This window comes from Lemur catta, chromosome 1 (assembly GCF_020740605.2).
Source record: "Lemur catta isolate mLemCat1 chromosome 1, mLemCat1.pri, whole genome shotgun sequence".
In the NCBI taxonomy this organism is placed as follows: domain Eukaryota; kingdom Metazoa; phylum Chordata; class Mammalia; order Primates; family Lemuridae; genus Lemur; species Lemur catta.
The window spans coordinates 118079620-118094418 of NC_059128.1; the positions used below are offsets into that span (position 1 = coordinate 118079620).

Consider the following 14799-nt stretch of genomic DNA (forward strand, 5'->3'; position numbering starts at 1 on the left):
TTTCTAGACCCGGGTGGGTGGGGGGTTACTCGGGTGTGTTCAATCCGTAAACAGCCATCCAACTATAAAACTTATGACTTGTGCACTTTCTGGCTGTATGCTATCCTTTTTAATTAAAAGGCTGTTAAAAATAACCTACTGTGTGAATTTCAGGATCTAAGAGGCCACCCCATCCTACAGAAACAGATGGCAGAGCTGCTGGGGTCATGGAGGAGGGGGAGGCATTGGCAAGGCTGCTTCTGGCTCCCCAGGGTCACCCAGGCTCTCAGGAACCCCACAGAAAAAGGTCTGGCAACAGCTTCAACAGGAGCCCAGGCCTGAGACGCACAGAGAACAATATGCACTGCACAACTTATGGAGAAACATGGCCACATGCTCCTGGCCTGGGCGGGGCTGGGAAGGACAAGAGCTCTGATGTTACTGGAAAGAGGCAGGCAGGCAAGCAGCACCCATTGCACCCACATCGTGTGCCAGTGCCGTGCAGTGCATTGGTGTCTTGCCAAACCATGGTCTCCCGAGACCACGGACCCCCCCAAAGCAGGTATTATGCTGCTTCCCCAATGAGGAAGCCAAGGGCACAGGTTAGCTGGCCACAGGTACATCACCAACCTAACCCACTAACCCCATGCAGTTGGCACATACCCTGTGTCCATCCAACAGGCCGTTCCAGCCTCACTGGTGACAAGGACAGAAATGGAGAGCTGGCCTGGGGGAGGGCAAGGGAATGATAAATAGTCTCAGGATGAGGCAAATCTGCACATCTACACAGGGAAGGAGGATAGCAAAGAATGTCCTCTTCTATTCCTACTTTGCTGAGTTTTTAGAGTTTTTAATCAGGAGTAGATGTCCAATTGTGTCAAATGCTTCTTCTCCAGCATCTAGTGGGATGATCACAAGGCTTTTCATGTTTGGCCTCATAGTATGGTCAGTTACATGGAGGTTCAAATGTGATCTGCCTCCCGTATTTTAATTTCTACACTTCCTTTCTTTGCTACCTCCATTATGGTGAGGTGTATTTATAGATCAAAATTTATCAAACTGTATACTTCCGAGGTAGGCAGTTTATTATATGTCAGTTACACCTCAATAAAGCTATAAAAAAACCCTCAGAGGTAAGCAAATGCAACAAGGTCCTAGGAAAGGTGGTAGGCAAAGAGCAGGACTGCTTTTCTGTTGGAGAGGAGGTAACCACACTCCACCTGGGCTTGGCCTCTCTGGGGTAGAGGATGAGCCCTCTGGGGAAGCTCCTCCTCTCTTCAGTAAAAGGAGAATGACTGTCATGCCCAGGGTCCCAGGGTATTGTAAGAACAGAACAATAAAGTTGTTCAGTTCAGCTCAATGCACTGCCCATCTCAGATCACCGGGGGCATCAGTAAGCACCAGCTTTTTCTTTCTGGGACATTCTGCGTGCCCCCACAAGTCACTTGTACACTGGACAGACTGAGCATCCTAACTGCAGTTTCGAAAAGCTGATCCCTGGCTTAGAGCAGCATCTGGCCCTCAGGAGAAGTGCTGTAGCTGACTCGGTAACAGTGTCCCACAGGTCGTGAATATAAAATGCCCACCACCCACGGAGGGCTGCATTTATAGACACGCACCCTCAGGGTGCCTGTGGGGTTTCATCATACTTCAGCTGGAGACCCCAGAGAGGCAGCCACCTCCCCATGCTCACAGAAAAGGCCAGCGGGCACAAACATATGCAGAAAGTCGTGGGCAAATGACAGTTTGCTTACCCCCAAACACTAAGCATATATGCAGCAATAACCTGCATCCGTCCTCCTGACATGAAAATAGCCATGGTCATCTGACAAGATTCTCTTCCCTCCTAGCTCTGCAGTTTTCTCCTATGGGAATAAGCTCCTGGAGGGACTGAAGTCTTTCATGGCTTTGCCCCTAGACAGTTGACCTAGACCCTTGCTCTTCTCCAAGTGTGGACTAGTGGTGGCAAGTAGCACCGGGGAGCTGCTTGGAAACGCGCAATCTCAACTCCATCCTAGGCCTCCTGCATAGGAACCTGCATTCGAACATACCCTCAAGGAGATTCATACACACAGAGATGAATGACGGACAGAAGCTCTGTTCCCCAGGAAGCAGGTTTCGCTTGGCACCACGTGCCTGGCTGCAGCCCTGACACCTTCTTCTGTGGCTGGCTGATTTGGAGGCTCCCTGGTAGCAACATTGCTGGCACCACTTGCACCCTGCTTTCCAGAGCCCCCACGCCCCCTGCCCTGGTGTGACCTCATCCAATCCCCATGATGTCCTTACCTCCCGAGGGTGTGGGGTGTGCCCATGTTCAGTCTGCAGGAGGAGCCTGCAGAGCCCATGCACAAAATGCACCAGAGCCCACCAGGCACAGCTGTGGAGCCCTGTCTGTCCCATGCCAACCTCAGAGAAGGCCCCTCTGCGAGGTGGTGTCACAAGGTCCAGACAAACCACTTACAGGATGAGAGGATAGGAAGTGGTCAGGCTGCTGTGGGACATGCTGCTACCAACCAGCAGTGCCCACTGTCAGGGAAAATGACACCTGGCAAATGGAGGCTGGGGAGCTGCTAGTTAGCAAATCATGCCACACACGCCCCTTCCAAAGGAGCCCAGAGCAGCAGGCCTCACCCGCTGGCCCCAGCATGGCACATGGAACCTGCTGCCTCATCGCCTCTCTCAGCTCCACACCCAGCAGCAGCCCCCACACTCATCCACTCGGCTCCCAGAGTGCCTGGCTAAAAAAGCACCTCCCTTCTTCTAAACCCCAAAGCCAGTGTTTCTAAGATAATTCTACTTCAGCTCTCACAAGGACATAAGTGGCTTCTGTGGGCTGGACCAATTACCAACCAGTTACAGCACTGGGGATATTTCCTAAGGGGAGATGACAGCTGTCTTGATTCCAATCAACTGCCTTACAAACCACAGCTTGGACTTTCCTCAGCCCCCACGCCCATGACACATTAGCTCTTATTGTGGTCTCTCTTACATGTGGCAAACATGTTTGCTCAGCAGGGTCCAACAGGTTTTGGGAAAGCCTTCATTTTCAATGTAGTCCCTCCACCCTGCAGGGACCTTAGTTTTGTTCACTGTTGCCCCTCCCTCCCACCAAGTGCCTAGAACAGTGCCTGGCGTTAGCAGGGACTCAATAAATGCTGTTGGATGGGTGGATGAATGGACGAAATCCTTCTTACTGTCTTCGGTTGCTGGGCGTCATGTTTATTTGGGGGTCTCTCTCTGTGGAAAGTTGGGACCTGGAGAGCAAACATGATCTGTCCTGTTGCCAGCTGTCACCTACAATAGCTACCCCTGGAGGATCATGGGAACATGGAGTGACTCTCAGTGGGCCTCACACACCTCCATGAAAGACCAGGCCAAGGGTGCCACCTGTGGCTGTGCCCTGGAGGCTCCATTACTCCTTCAGGCAAACATGTTTGCTCAGCAGGGCCCAACGGGTTTTGGGAAAGCCCCATTTTCAATGCAGTGGTCCTGGAAGTTACTATGACCACAAAAATTTTCTCCAATTTACCTTCTTGGCAACGCTGAAACTATTCCAAACAATTACATAAGGAGGGAGAAGGGAAGCCATGTGAGATTTTTGTAAAGCCAGACACTAAAGCAATGTGGAAACCAAACATCACAATCCACTGTGGTAACTTGGTGACAGAATTATCTGCAAGGTGGTGGCACTGCTTGGCATGGCAGGGCAGGGCAAGTGAAAGCTTGCTGGTAGAGGCTGTGTCATGTGGTGGCTAGGGTGAGGGCACAGTGGAGTGCCACCATGGCTCCCAAGGCCACTTGCTACCAAGACCCAAATCAACTGCTTTCTCCCCTTTCCCTGCTGGAGGATGGCCAGTCTCTGGAAAGCCTGACTACCCAACAGTGGCCCAGGGCAGCCCACCCCAACTGGGCTGGAGTGGATCCCACCAGACCTTCCTGCCACAGCTCTGAACCACCTACATCCCCACAGGCAGTGAAGGGGCAGCAAAACCTACCCCAGAGGCCAGGAGTGTGCCCAGGGCTAAATATCAAAGAGGATGGAGCCCTGTATTGAGATATGTGCTCCCTGTCACCAAATGTCCAAGGCAAAGACCACTGAGGAGACTTGGGGACAGAAAGGATTTGCTTTTCACTGTGCCACCTTCTACAGATCATCTGCTAACAGTACTTCCTCAATACATGAAATCTATTTTTCAAACATGTGTTTTGAAGTCTGCTTTTCCCCTTTTCATCTCACCACATAGGTGGTGACAAACACAACTGGCCACAGCAGCAGAAAATGCAACAGCGCAACTAAGAGCAAACACGGACACACGTTTTTACTACACCCAAAGCAGCATTAAGGAGAAAAAGTTGGCTCTGGTCCCTACCTGTCACTGTACCAAAACAGCTCAGCCCAGGCAACCTGTCACCAAAGCCAGGGACCTTGTCTCAGCCTCACCTCTCAGAGCAGCTCCTCGGACTCAGGGCTGCTCCTTCCTTCTAGAACTCTGCCGCCAGTGGCAGCCGTTCTGCAGCCTCAACCTCTCTCAAGCCCCAACCCTATACCCTCCCTCCTCTCACTGCATTTCTTGGCTCTTTCTAGACAATCTCTTCTCAGGCAACTCCAAATTCACATCTCAAGCCCAGGCATCTTGTCTCCCACATCTCAAAAGTGCTCAGTGTTTACAGACCACTATCTCGCCCCCCCGCCCCCACCCCCGACCTTGTTCCTGCAGGATTCATGCTCTAATAGGCACCCTTGGAGCAGGCAAGCCTGAAGCCCAGGAGTCGACTCCAAACAAAGCCCCACTCACCAACTCTGTCAGGCCTGTCTTCTTTGGACCCCAATTTCAAACCCCTGAAATGGCGGACCTTAGCCCACCTCAAATCCAACTTGTGACATTTGCACGCCTATATTACAGCTCTATGACTTTCCAAATAGTGTGACCACACACTGTTCTGGCTGAGCACACGGAAGCAAGGAGGGACCTGGTGGCTCATTGGTGCCCACGCTCCTCGCCCTGGATACCTGGAGTCTCGCCCTGTCCGTTTGTTCTCCCTGTTCTCTGAGGACATCTACGGAGTCACTACTGTTGTCAGACGGTGCCTTCTTGAGCCCCAGCAGCCCTAGGAGGTGATATGAACATCAGCATTGCACACAAGTGGAGAGGAAGGAAAGACATCCTGTGGTGACTTCAGGACAGACCCTCGAGCAGAGACCAGGTCTGGCCAGTGCTCAGCTCTGACCCCAAAGGCCAAGCTTTGCAGAGAACACAGTGCAGAACCAACCCAAGCCCTGCAAGCCCCATCTTCCTGAGTAAGTCTAGAGCCAATAACAATTACATAGTTGTAACTGCATCATAGATACTGTGTCTTTTTCCCTTCATTTAGCACGTTTTCCTATTGCTACATAATCTTCATCAAGATCATGTCTAACAACTAAATGTTCTATTAACGTATCATAATGCCCTTGACCTTCTCCAATTGCCGGGTGCTCCATTTCTTTCTAGGTTCTACTACAGCCAACATTGGAATGAACACCTTCAAACATACTTCTTTCTCTCACTTTTTCCTTAGGAATCAATTCCCAGGGGTTAAATTTTGCTCCAAAAGTCCAAATACTTTTACAGCAACTGGCACTGCCTGAACTGTTTTTAACTCATGGCTTCCACAGTGCAATGACTCCTTTACAAAAAGGAGGGAGAAAGCAGAGTCGAACCTGCTGTACCCTGCAAAGTGTCCCAGAGAGGTGAGCCTTACCATCTGGTAAAGCCACCATGTGAGACATCAGGGCTGTCATCCTGTCCTTGTTATGTATCCCTTGACTCTGCACAGGTATGGCAGCATGTCTCCAAACGTGAAGGCCAGCAGGGGAGGGAGAGGATCCAGTGCAGACATTGATAGACTATTCCCCAGAACTGGTACTGAAGCCACGCTGCCCACACTGCTGACCGCAGTAGCCTCAGCCACCGAGAGCACGTATGGGCCACCTCCTTTGCACAGAGATGCAGAGAGAACTAGGCTGCCCACCCGCACACCTGGCTCTAAGTCAGAGATAGGCACATATTAATGCCACTGCCACTCTACCTGGAGCTGGCTATAACATCCCTTCAGGGACCTGATGGCACATGGTGGGGATGTTCTGGGATTTGGGGCAGGCCAGCAGGCTGAAAGTGGAAGAGGCAGGAGCACATCTAGCCCCTCTCCCACATTGCTCCCTTGCCCCTCCAAAAGGAACAGGGGCCACAGGACCTGGGGCGGGGTCTTTGGAGATGTCTCCAGGTGTCTTGGGGCAAAGTCAGGCCCTGGCCTCCTGTCCCTTCCCATCTGCCTGGCTTCCTAGGCTGTGGCCCTTGCATGGTATACTGTGCCACAGCCCCAAACTTGAAAACAACTAGCCGTGAGGTGGGCCACCAGGAGGCAGTTCAGATTCAAACCTCACAAGGGGCTGGCCACCCCACCATGCGGTCTTGTATCCCATACACTGAGCCCGGGGAGGCTGGCCCTTCCTTGCCCACATGGTCAGAGGGTAACAGATGGTAAAGGGTAACAAGCATCTCCCAGGCCCATGAAAACACCAAGCTTGAGCCCCTGAGCATGTCCACCAGACACTGCCAAGATGGTGGCAGAGCCTAGATCTTTCTCTAGGTGCTCTGGGTACTTTTAGGACATTTGTACAGTATGGATACCACAGCCTGAGATGACAACCCCGGTCGTTGTTCCTATGTTGCTGTGCCCAGCACTGCTGGCTGAAGACCCCAGTCTCAACTCAGAACACCCTGCAAGGCAAGTTTAATTCCCTCTATTTCACAGGTGAGGAGACCAAAGCTCAGAGAAGGACTTGCCTGAGGTCAGAACCCACATCTGACTCCAGATCTAAAGGCTCTCCTGCTGCTATCTCATACACCGTACCCTGGTATGACAAATTCTACAACGTCCCCACTTTTCTAAGTCTATTTCAGTAGCACCTCTCAGTGGTGAGAAGTCAGTTTACCCCTTTGATTCACACTGCCCTTCCTAAATACATAATTTTTAAGATTAGACATGGAAAACAATGAACTAAGACAACCATGCCTCAGTGAGCATCAAGGTAAGCTCGTTGTCAAAGATCAACACTGGGAACCATTTAAGGCGCACACTCAAATGCCATCCGAAGTTCACCCTCTGAGGCCCTGGTTCCCAGCTCTATGGGCTACCTGGTGCTTCTCAGCTGCCGTCCGCCCCTCATTCCCACCACGTCAGAACATGGTCACTTTCTTAGGCTGTTTTCAAACTGCCTCCTTGGAGCTTCCAGAGCCCAGCCTCAACTTAGCCCCACGCAGGTCCAAACATGGACTACCCCCTTAACTCAGGTCTCAAGTGGGTTCTGGGGACACGCTATGGTGCCACCTCTCTGGGCTGACTCCTAAATGTGCCTCATCATCTTCATTAACCCAGCAGTACTTGCTGCTGGCACATCCCGCCCTGGCTCCGGAACTCTGTTCTCTCCCCCAACACGACAGATAAAATCCATGGCATTCAGTACTATTGCAAAGTCACGTCAACAAAACTGTGCACAAGTTTCACGGCCAGCACTGACAGTCCCAGTCTCTGAAAGCCCTCTAGCTTTCTGCCCTGCCACTCAGCCACCCCATGGGTCCACAGACTCCAGGCCATGTGTAATGCAAACAAAGACCTCACTTCCAACATGGGGGAGTCAGGCCTGCTGTGCCATGTCCATTGTCTGTAATAGGTTTTAGGACAAGTTGTAAGGAAGAAAATGTGCCATAATGACAGACAAATCAAATATAATGAGTTCACCAGTAGTTGAAGACTGGTATAAAGTTGCTGAATATAAACATAAGGCTACAATAAATAAAATTAAAAAAAAAAACCCACAGTACATTTACTGGGAAGACAACTGAGACCAAGTCCTGGATTCACCAGTCAAACTTCTTGAGCCTCCCCCACAGGGGACACTCATCCCCTGGATAGCTCCAGGGGCCCCCACAGGGACAGGAGAGAGACTGGGCCAGGTGCAGGAGGAAACCCTGGAAGAGACTGCTGTCCAGACAGGGCTCCAAATGCCAACAGACCATTTTCTTTTGACTGTCCTTTAAATTTTGTTTCCACTTTACTCTTGTCCTGAGCAATATTATCTGGGCTTTAGTGATATTTGGTGGGTTATATTTTTTTCTAGTACCCATTAAAATAAATTCATAGCTTTCTCTCCCTTTCTCCACCATCGTGGTGTGCAAAGTTGACTTTGTTTCTTTGCCATGTTGTCTCACAAGACTTTCAGAATCAAGTGATTCCTGGCCAAGAAACAAAAGCAGAATTGTGCTATTCCCCAACGGATTTAGATGAAAACTGGTAATAAAATCAGGTACAACTCCAAGAGGAGACACTAGAGAAGAACCAAGCTAGGTTTACAAGGAACTGCACAAGATGACATACATAGTTATGCTGTATCAAGGTCACTATCATCTCACCATATCGAGCTGGAGATGTTACTATTATCTGGACAGTTGGACAAGTTGTATTAGAAAAATGGTTTTTCTTACTGTTAATATGCTCTGCACTAGTAAGGTGGTTCAGTAATAAATATGTGAGACCTTTTGTTTGGAAAAAAGGAAAGAAATTATAGCTATCAAAATACAACATGCTCACTTGCAAACCCACAGAGTCCTTTTCCATGGCAGGAAATAGATTCCTTACCCCACACACTTTGCTTTATTTATCAGAAGCCCCTTCAAATCACAGATGAGCTTGAAACTTTGCCCATCCAAAACAAATCTCATGCCCCTCTCACAAAAAGAAACGTAAATATGATAGGGGACCTGTAAGGAGCAGGTGAGCAAGAGCAGCAGTTGGAGGGCAGAGCAGGGCCATGCTCCCCTAAATACCTGGCAGTGTCCCCAGGTGCTTGGAGGACAGGAGAGAGACTGTGTGGCAAAGCACACACCCTGGGGCCCACGTATTACAGAACTGACCCCTGCCAAGCCCTGGCCCATGAGATGGGCAGACAGGCTCTCTCAGGTGGGGAGTGCTGAGTGAGGCAGTTAGGAAGCAATGGGCGCAGTTCCGGGCCCACCAAGAGCCCTGGAGCTCCTTCCGTGGCTGTGGTGCACCCTCTCCAGGTATCCCCCTGGTCCTTCCTGTCACACATTCCTGCAGTGGCTCCCTCCTGCTCCAGACACACACAAGCCTTTACCCTGGCTGTTTCTACCTCCCCAGGCAAAGCCACGGGTTCCCATCAGGCTGAGGAAGAGACAGCAGACACCACTCCCTCCCATGCCTGCATCCAACACTGATCTCTGACTGGGGCACCCTTGCCCCTGAACCTGGCCTTTCTTCAGGTATATGCAGCAATCTCCCCAGGCCCTTCCAACTACACCTCTGCCAGCAAAGCCCTAAGGGGGCCCCCTACCTTCTAGTGCCTGATCAAGAATTTGACACCTCCATCCCCACCACCAGAACCCAGAGGCCCTGTGAGGAAGCCTCGGCCCCACTTTCTAAACCTCGATCAGCCCCCAGGTTCTCTGCCTCCTGCCAGTGGCATCCAAGACTGACTTCTTGCTGCACTGGCACCCAAGCATGAGATGAGATCTCTGGGGTCCCCCTCCCCAACCTGTTATCCCAAAGAGAAGTCCGCACCCCTGCTATTGTAGGAGCACTGCTGGAAGATGGACTAGGTAGGAGGAAAGAGCCAGGTTCTTTGCAGCTTCCATGAGGCTGACCAGGCACCACTTTATTTACTAAGAAATTCTTACATGGAGCTTTACAAATGATCACCTCCTTTTACATGCTACTAAGGCACAGAGAGATCACCTAATCTGCCTGAGGTCACACAGCTGTGTTTGGGGTCCAGGCAGCCTGGCTACAAGCACCAGCTCCTTCCCACATGCTCAGTTGCCTCTCATAGCAACACACAGATAAAGCACAGCTGTGGCCTTAAAGGCACTCCGGCCTGGCTGGGCAGGCAGATGAGATTAGAGCACTTCAAAAGGTACAGCAGGCGGGGCTGTGAACATGGGACACTCAGGGTGCCCTGGGGCCTCCCAGGAGGGGGACAGAGGGAATCTTTGAGGAGGCCTGAAGAGCCAGTAGGAAACTTCAGGCTGAACCAGGGAGGTGAGGACATGCCTGGTTGGGGCAGGGGAGCAGACAAGGTGAAGGGGGTGACTCTCACAGGCAAGCCACGGAATGGATCTTGGGCTACGCTCAGTACAGGGAGTGATGTGGTCAGATGCAGTTTTAAACAGCCTGCTCTGGCTGCAAGGTGGAGAACTCACAGCTGAGGCAGGGGACAAATCTGCAGGCCTGGCCAGCCTTAGGGGACAGACTAGTGTGAGGAGTGGGGTACAAAGACAGGAGGACTCAGGGGTCCAAAGCAGCAGGAGTCCACCATATAGGCTGGTGGGAGAGGAGGGCTGCATGCATGCAGAGGCTGGACAGGGCGATTGCTGACACCAGGCAGGGGTAGGACAATGGTTGCAGCCAGACACCAGGGAGTCACCATGAGTGTCCTACTGACATGTCCCTGTTCCCCTGTTCTCACTGGGCACGGACTTCCCATTGATCACCTCATTTCACCCATTCTCACATACCACCATATTATCAACCATGAAGAAAAAAATGGTGCCCAATGGAGACACAGCCTGTCCTCAATGATATAGAAATGTGACTGAAACAAGCCCTTTATTCCTTCTCACGGCGACCCTGACCGCAGAAATGGGCAGAGGCAGACAGTCTTCCTCACACTCAGCAAGCCACCTAGAACCTGAAGCCATCCCTAACTGTCCTCTCCTCTCAACTGTGAACAAACAGGACCCATGGCTGGCACACACGGTTTCTCCACCCCACCTCCTTCTGAATGCCACACTCCCTGCAACATTTCCAAACTCAACTCAGAAACAGCAGCTATGGGAGACTCCACTTTTGGGTATGTAGCCCAAAGAACTGAAAGCAGGGACCCAGAGAGAGACTTGCACAGCCGTGTTCACAGCAGTGTTGTCTGCAATAGCTAAAACGTGTAAGCAGCCCGTGTCCACGGACAGATGAATGGATGAGCAAAATATATCTACAAAATGGAACATTATTCAGCCTTAAAAAGAAAGGAAATCCTGACACATGCTACCACACAGATGAACTTTGAGGACATTATGCTAAGTGAAATAAGCCAGTCACAAGACAACAAATACTGTGTGATTCCACTCATACGCCGTAGTCAGAGCAATCAAAATCAGAGACAGAACATAGAATGGTGGGTGCCAGAGGCTGGCAGGAGGTGGGGAATGGGGAGTTAGTGTTTAATGGGACAGAGTTCAGTTCTGCAAGACAAAGAGAGTCCTAGAGATGGATGGCGGTGGTGACTGCACAACAATGTAAATGCTTAAGACCACTAAGCCGTACACTTAAAAATGGTTAAGATGGTAAGTTTTATGCAATGTGTATTTTACCACAATTAAAAAAAAAATTTGTGGGACCCTGGCAGAGGCCCTGGTGCCTGAGTTCCTAGGAGGTCCTTCTGCCCGGTCCACTGCCCCTCAGGTGTCCTTCAAGTTGCTCCTGGACCCTCTGTTCCTCTTCTGCACAGGGTGCTGCAGCTAACAAGACCCTCATGTGCAAATGGACAGGGCAGCCAAAGGAGCTCAGAACCTCCCACTGAGATGAGAAGTCATGAGCAAGTCACCTCCCTCAGTGACCTTCCATATCTCTAAGATAAGCATGAAAATTGCTCCCTAGTGGGATGGTGGGAGGGATCAAATGGCCATGTGTGAGCACTTACAACGGACATAGTCAGGTGTCAGCCAAATGGGGGTCTCAACTTGTGGAATGGGAATCTTGGAAACCATCACCTCTAGGGCTGGCTGTTAAACCAGACAAGTTCGTAAGTGCTCAACAGTCTTTCTTTTTTTTTTTTTTTTTGAGACAGAGTCTCGCTTTGTCGCCCAGGCTAGAGTGAGTGCCGTGGCATCAGCCTAGCTCACAGCAACCTCAAACTCCTGGGCTTAAGTGATCCTACTGCCTCAGCCTCCCGAGTAGCTGGGACTACAGGCATGTGCCACCATGCCCGGCTAATTTTTTCTATATAGATTTTTAGCTGTCCAAATCATTTCTTTCTATTTTTGGTAGAGACGGGGTCTCACTCTTGCTCAGGCTGGTCTCGAACTCCTGACCTCGAGCGATCCACCCGCCTCGGCCTCCCACAGTGCTAGGATTACAGGCGTGAGCCACCGCGCCCGGCCTCAACAGTCTTTCTAAAGGCTAAAGGGTATCTCACAGGAGCTCCAGGAAGATCCAGGCCTACGGCCCTCAGGCACCCAGCCACCATCTCCCATCAACAAACAGCAGGACCCTATTGGCTGCCCCCGTATGTGGGGGACAGACACACATTGCCTCTCCCCCAGGTTCAGCTGGGCAGGCCTGCTGGAGCCCACACCAGCTCCATCTGCACATGCCTGCACGCACCTGACCTCAGCTGTCCAAGTAAAGGAGTGGGGGGTGGGGTGGCCGGGGGAGCTGGGGTATCAGGGAAGGGTCTCTGGCCCAGTGAGGCTCCAGGCAGTGTTGACAGGGCCCTGAGGTTGGAGTATGCATCCTGCAAACATAAACTCTGAGCAGAACTGTGGAGGCACCCACCCTGCTTCCAAAGGGCTCCCCCCCCCCCGGAAGTTCCCCTTTATATTTGCCACTGTGAAAACCATCACCTAACACTTTTACTGTCTGACAGATCTATGTATGAGTAGATGCACAAGATGTCATGCACAAAAATATTTACAAAGCATTGCTGCATCAGCAAAATTCTGGAAGTCAGTTTCATGATAATGAAACAGCTATTATGGAATATTATGGAATGAGTTCAATCCATATGTAAGAAGCACAGAAAGCCAGGACATGCTACGGAGGGAAGTAAGCTAGCTGCAGAATGACTACTCTGTGTGCCACAATTTATTTAAAAACCACACACAGTATTGCCCAGTGCTCTGGGCTGTACTTCCACACACACTGGAGAACATACTCTGTTCATGACACAGGTCCCACTGAGAGGAACAGAAGAAACTGCATGAGGGGAAGTGGTCAAAGGGGACCTTAGCTATAACTCAAGCATTTTAATTTTTAAAGGAGGACGTATTTATTGCTTGTGTACTCAAAAAATCAATGAGAATGAAAGGAAAGAAAACATTTTAGGCGAAGGATTTGGCTTAGGAATGTGCAGTGTGCAGGGCCACACCTGGATGTGCAGGCCGAGGCTGGATCCTGGGCTCTTCAAGGACCATCAGCACCTGGAGTCTGTTATGCAGGGCGGATCAGCGGGCTCTAAGGACCATACATGGGGTCAGAGACAACAAGTTGCAAGGCACCCCTAGGACTGGTTTGCTGGGTGACATCTGCTAGTCACTGTAATTTTTAATAGTGCTTCATTCATCTAAAAGTGTCCTGGATAAGATGTATAGTACAGTCAGAGTAGACTCACAGCTACTGTGCGTGCCCCAACCACTCCATCCCCGGGATCCACAGGGGTAAAGACACAGTTCCATGGAGTCCTAGAGCTGCAGAGGGGTGGGGTGTGGGACATCTTACAAATGTGGAAAGAGACTCAGAAAAACTGGACACCTGCCCAAGGTGACACAAGCCCACACAGCCAGGCTGGGGACCATGGGAACATGTGTCTGTCCAGAGCCCCTGTGAGCCCTGCCTGCTTATAAGGGGATGGGGTAACAGCACTGCCCTCCTGTCCTGGGTGAGAAAACCAGTAACAACCTGTGGCACTTGGCAGGCACCCACCAGCAGTGGTGGTCGTGGTTGATGGTGGGATGAGCTGGAGAACGGAAAGGGCCCCTCAGCAGGGGGAGGGGTGCTTTCTAAGTGATGGAAATATTCTACATCTTGACTGTGGTAGTTACACAGATGTGTGAATTTGTCAAAATGCATCAAAATGTAGCTTGGAGTTCAATAAAAAGACAAATGTGAAAGCACTTTGTCATCATAAGGCACAAGACAGACATCAGTCATTCATTTAATGACGGACTTCCGCTGCAAAATGTACACTTGAAATAGGAACATTTTGTAGTATTTAAATCAGACCTCAATAAAGGCAACTTTTAAATGAGGGGAGGCAGAATCAGGAAGACAGCTGAGAAGAAAGGCCCTAAGGGTGGGTTTTTCATGCCCGCAGCTTGAGACACCAGTGTGAGCAGGACACGGATGAGGCCATGGGGGTACTCAGACTGAGATGAGGGCTAAAAGCCACAAGTGACCAGGGAATGAGAAAAGCCCATGAAAAGGAGAGATGCATGTAACAGACAGAAAGACAGCCTGAAGCCTGCTGCACCTGGGGTGTGCCTACCTGAACTTTTGTGGGGCAGGTAGGGTGGGCCAGGATGCACCCCCATCACCCCCCCCACACATACACAGCAGGAGAGCAGCAGGAGAGGGGACAGGCACATTGGTACCCTGCCAGGAATGGAGTCTCCACATTGCCCACTAGAGGAAAGGAGAGGCTTGGCTCAGATGACCAGCCTGCAGGAGATGCAGGCATGATGCAGGAATGGGGAGGAGGGGCACAGGTAGAAGACACTGGGGAAGGAGCAGTCCACGGAGCGGGGCCCAGGGAGCAGATCCTAGGGAACTAGGAGGATGGGGCTGGAGGCTCACTCTGTACATAGAAGCCCCTCAGAAATGGACAGCTGACACTGGCCAGAGCCCTGCCAGTCACAAAGTGCTTTCTCACTGTGTCTTCTTATCAAATTCCCGGTGACAAGGAGCTAAAGCTCTGCATCATCATGTGCGGATATTTGTGCGAGGCAAATCTGTCACCCAGACAGGCCAGCTTTCCTCCTTCCTCCCTCACTC

At 51.0% G+C, this 14799-nt stretch overlaps 1 protein-coding gene and 1 pseudogene across 1 annotated transcript in view; one reads left to right on the plus strand and one right to left on the minus strand.

Annotated features, from left to right (window-relative positions):
* Positions 1–14799, minus strand: part of MED26 (mediator complex subunit 26) — a 47661-nt gene that overhangs the window by 13721 nt on the left and 19141 nt on the right. The gene's annotated exons all lie outside the window — the stretch shown is intronic.
* LOC123643092 lies at positions 8220–9377 on the plus strand (annotated as a pseudogene).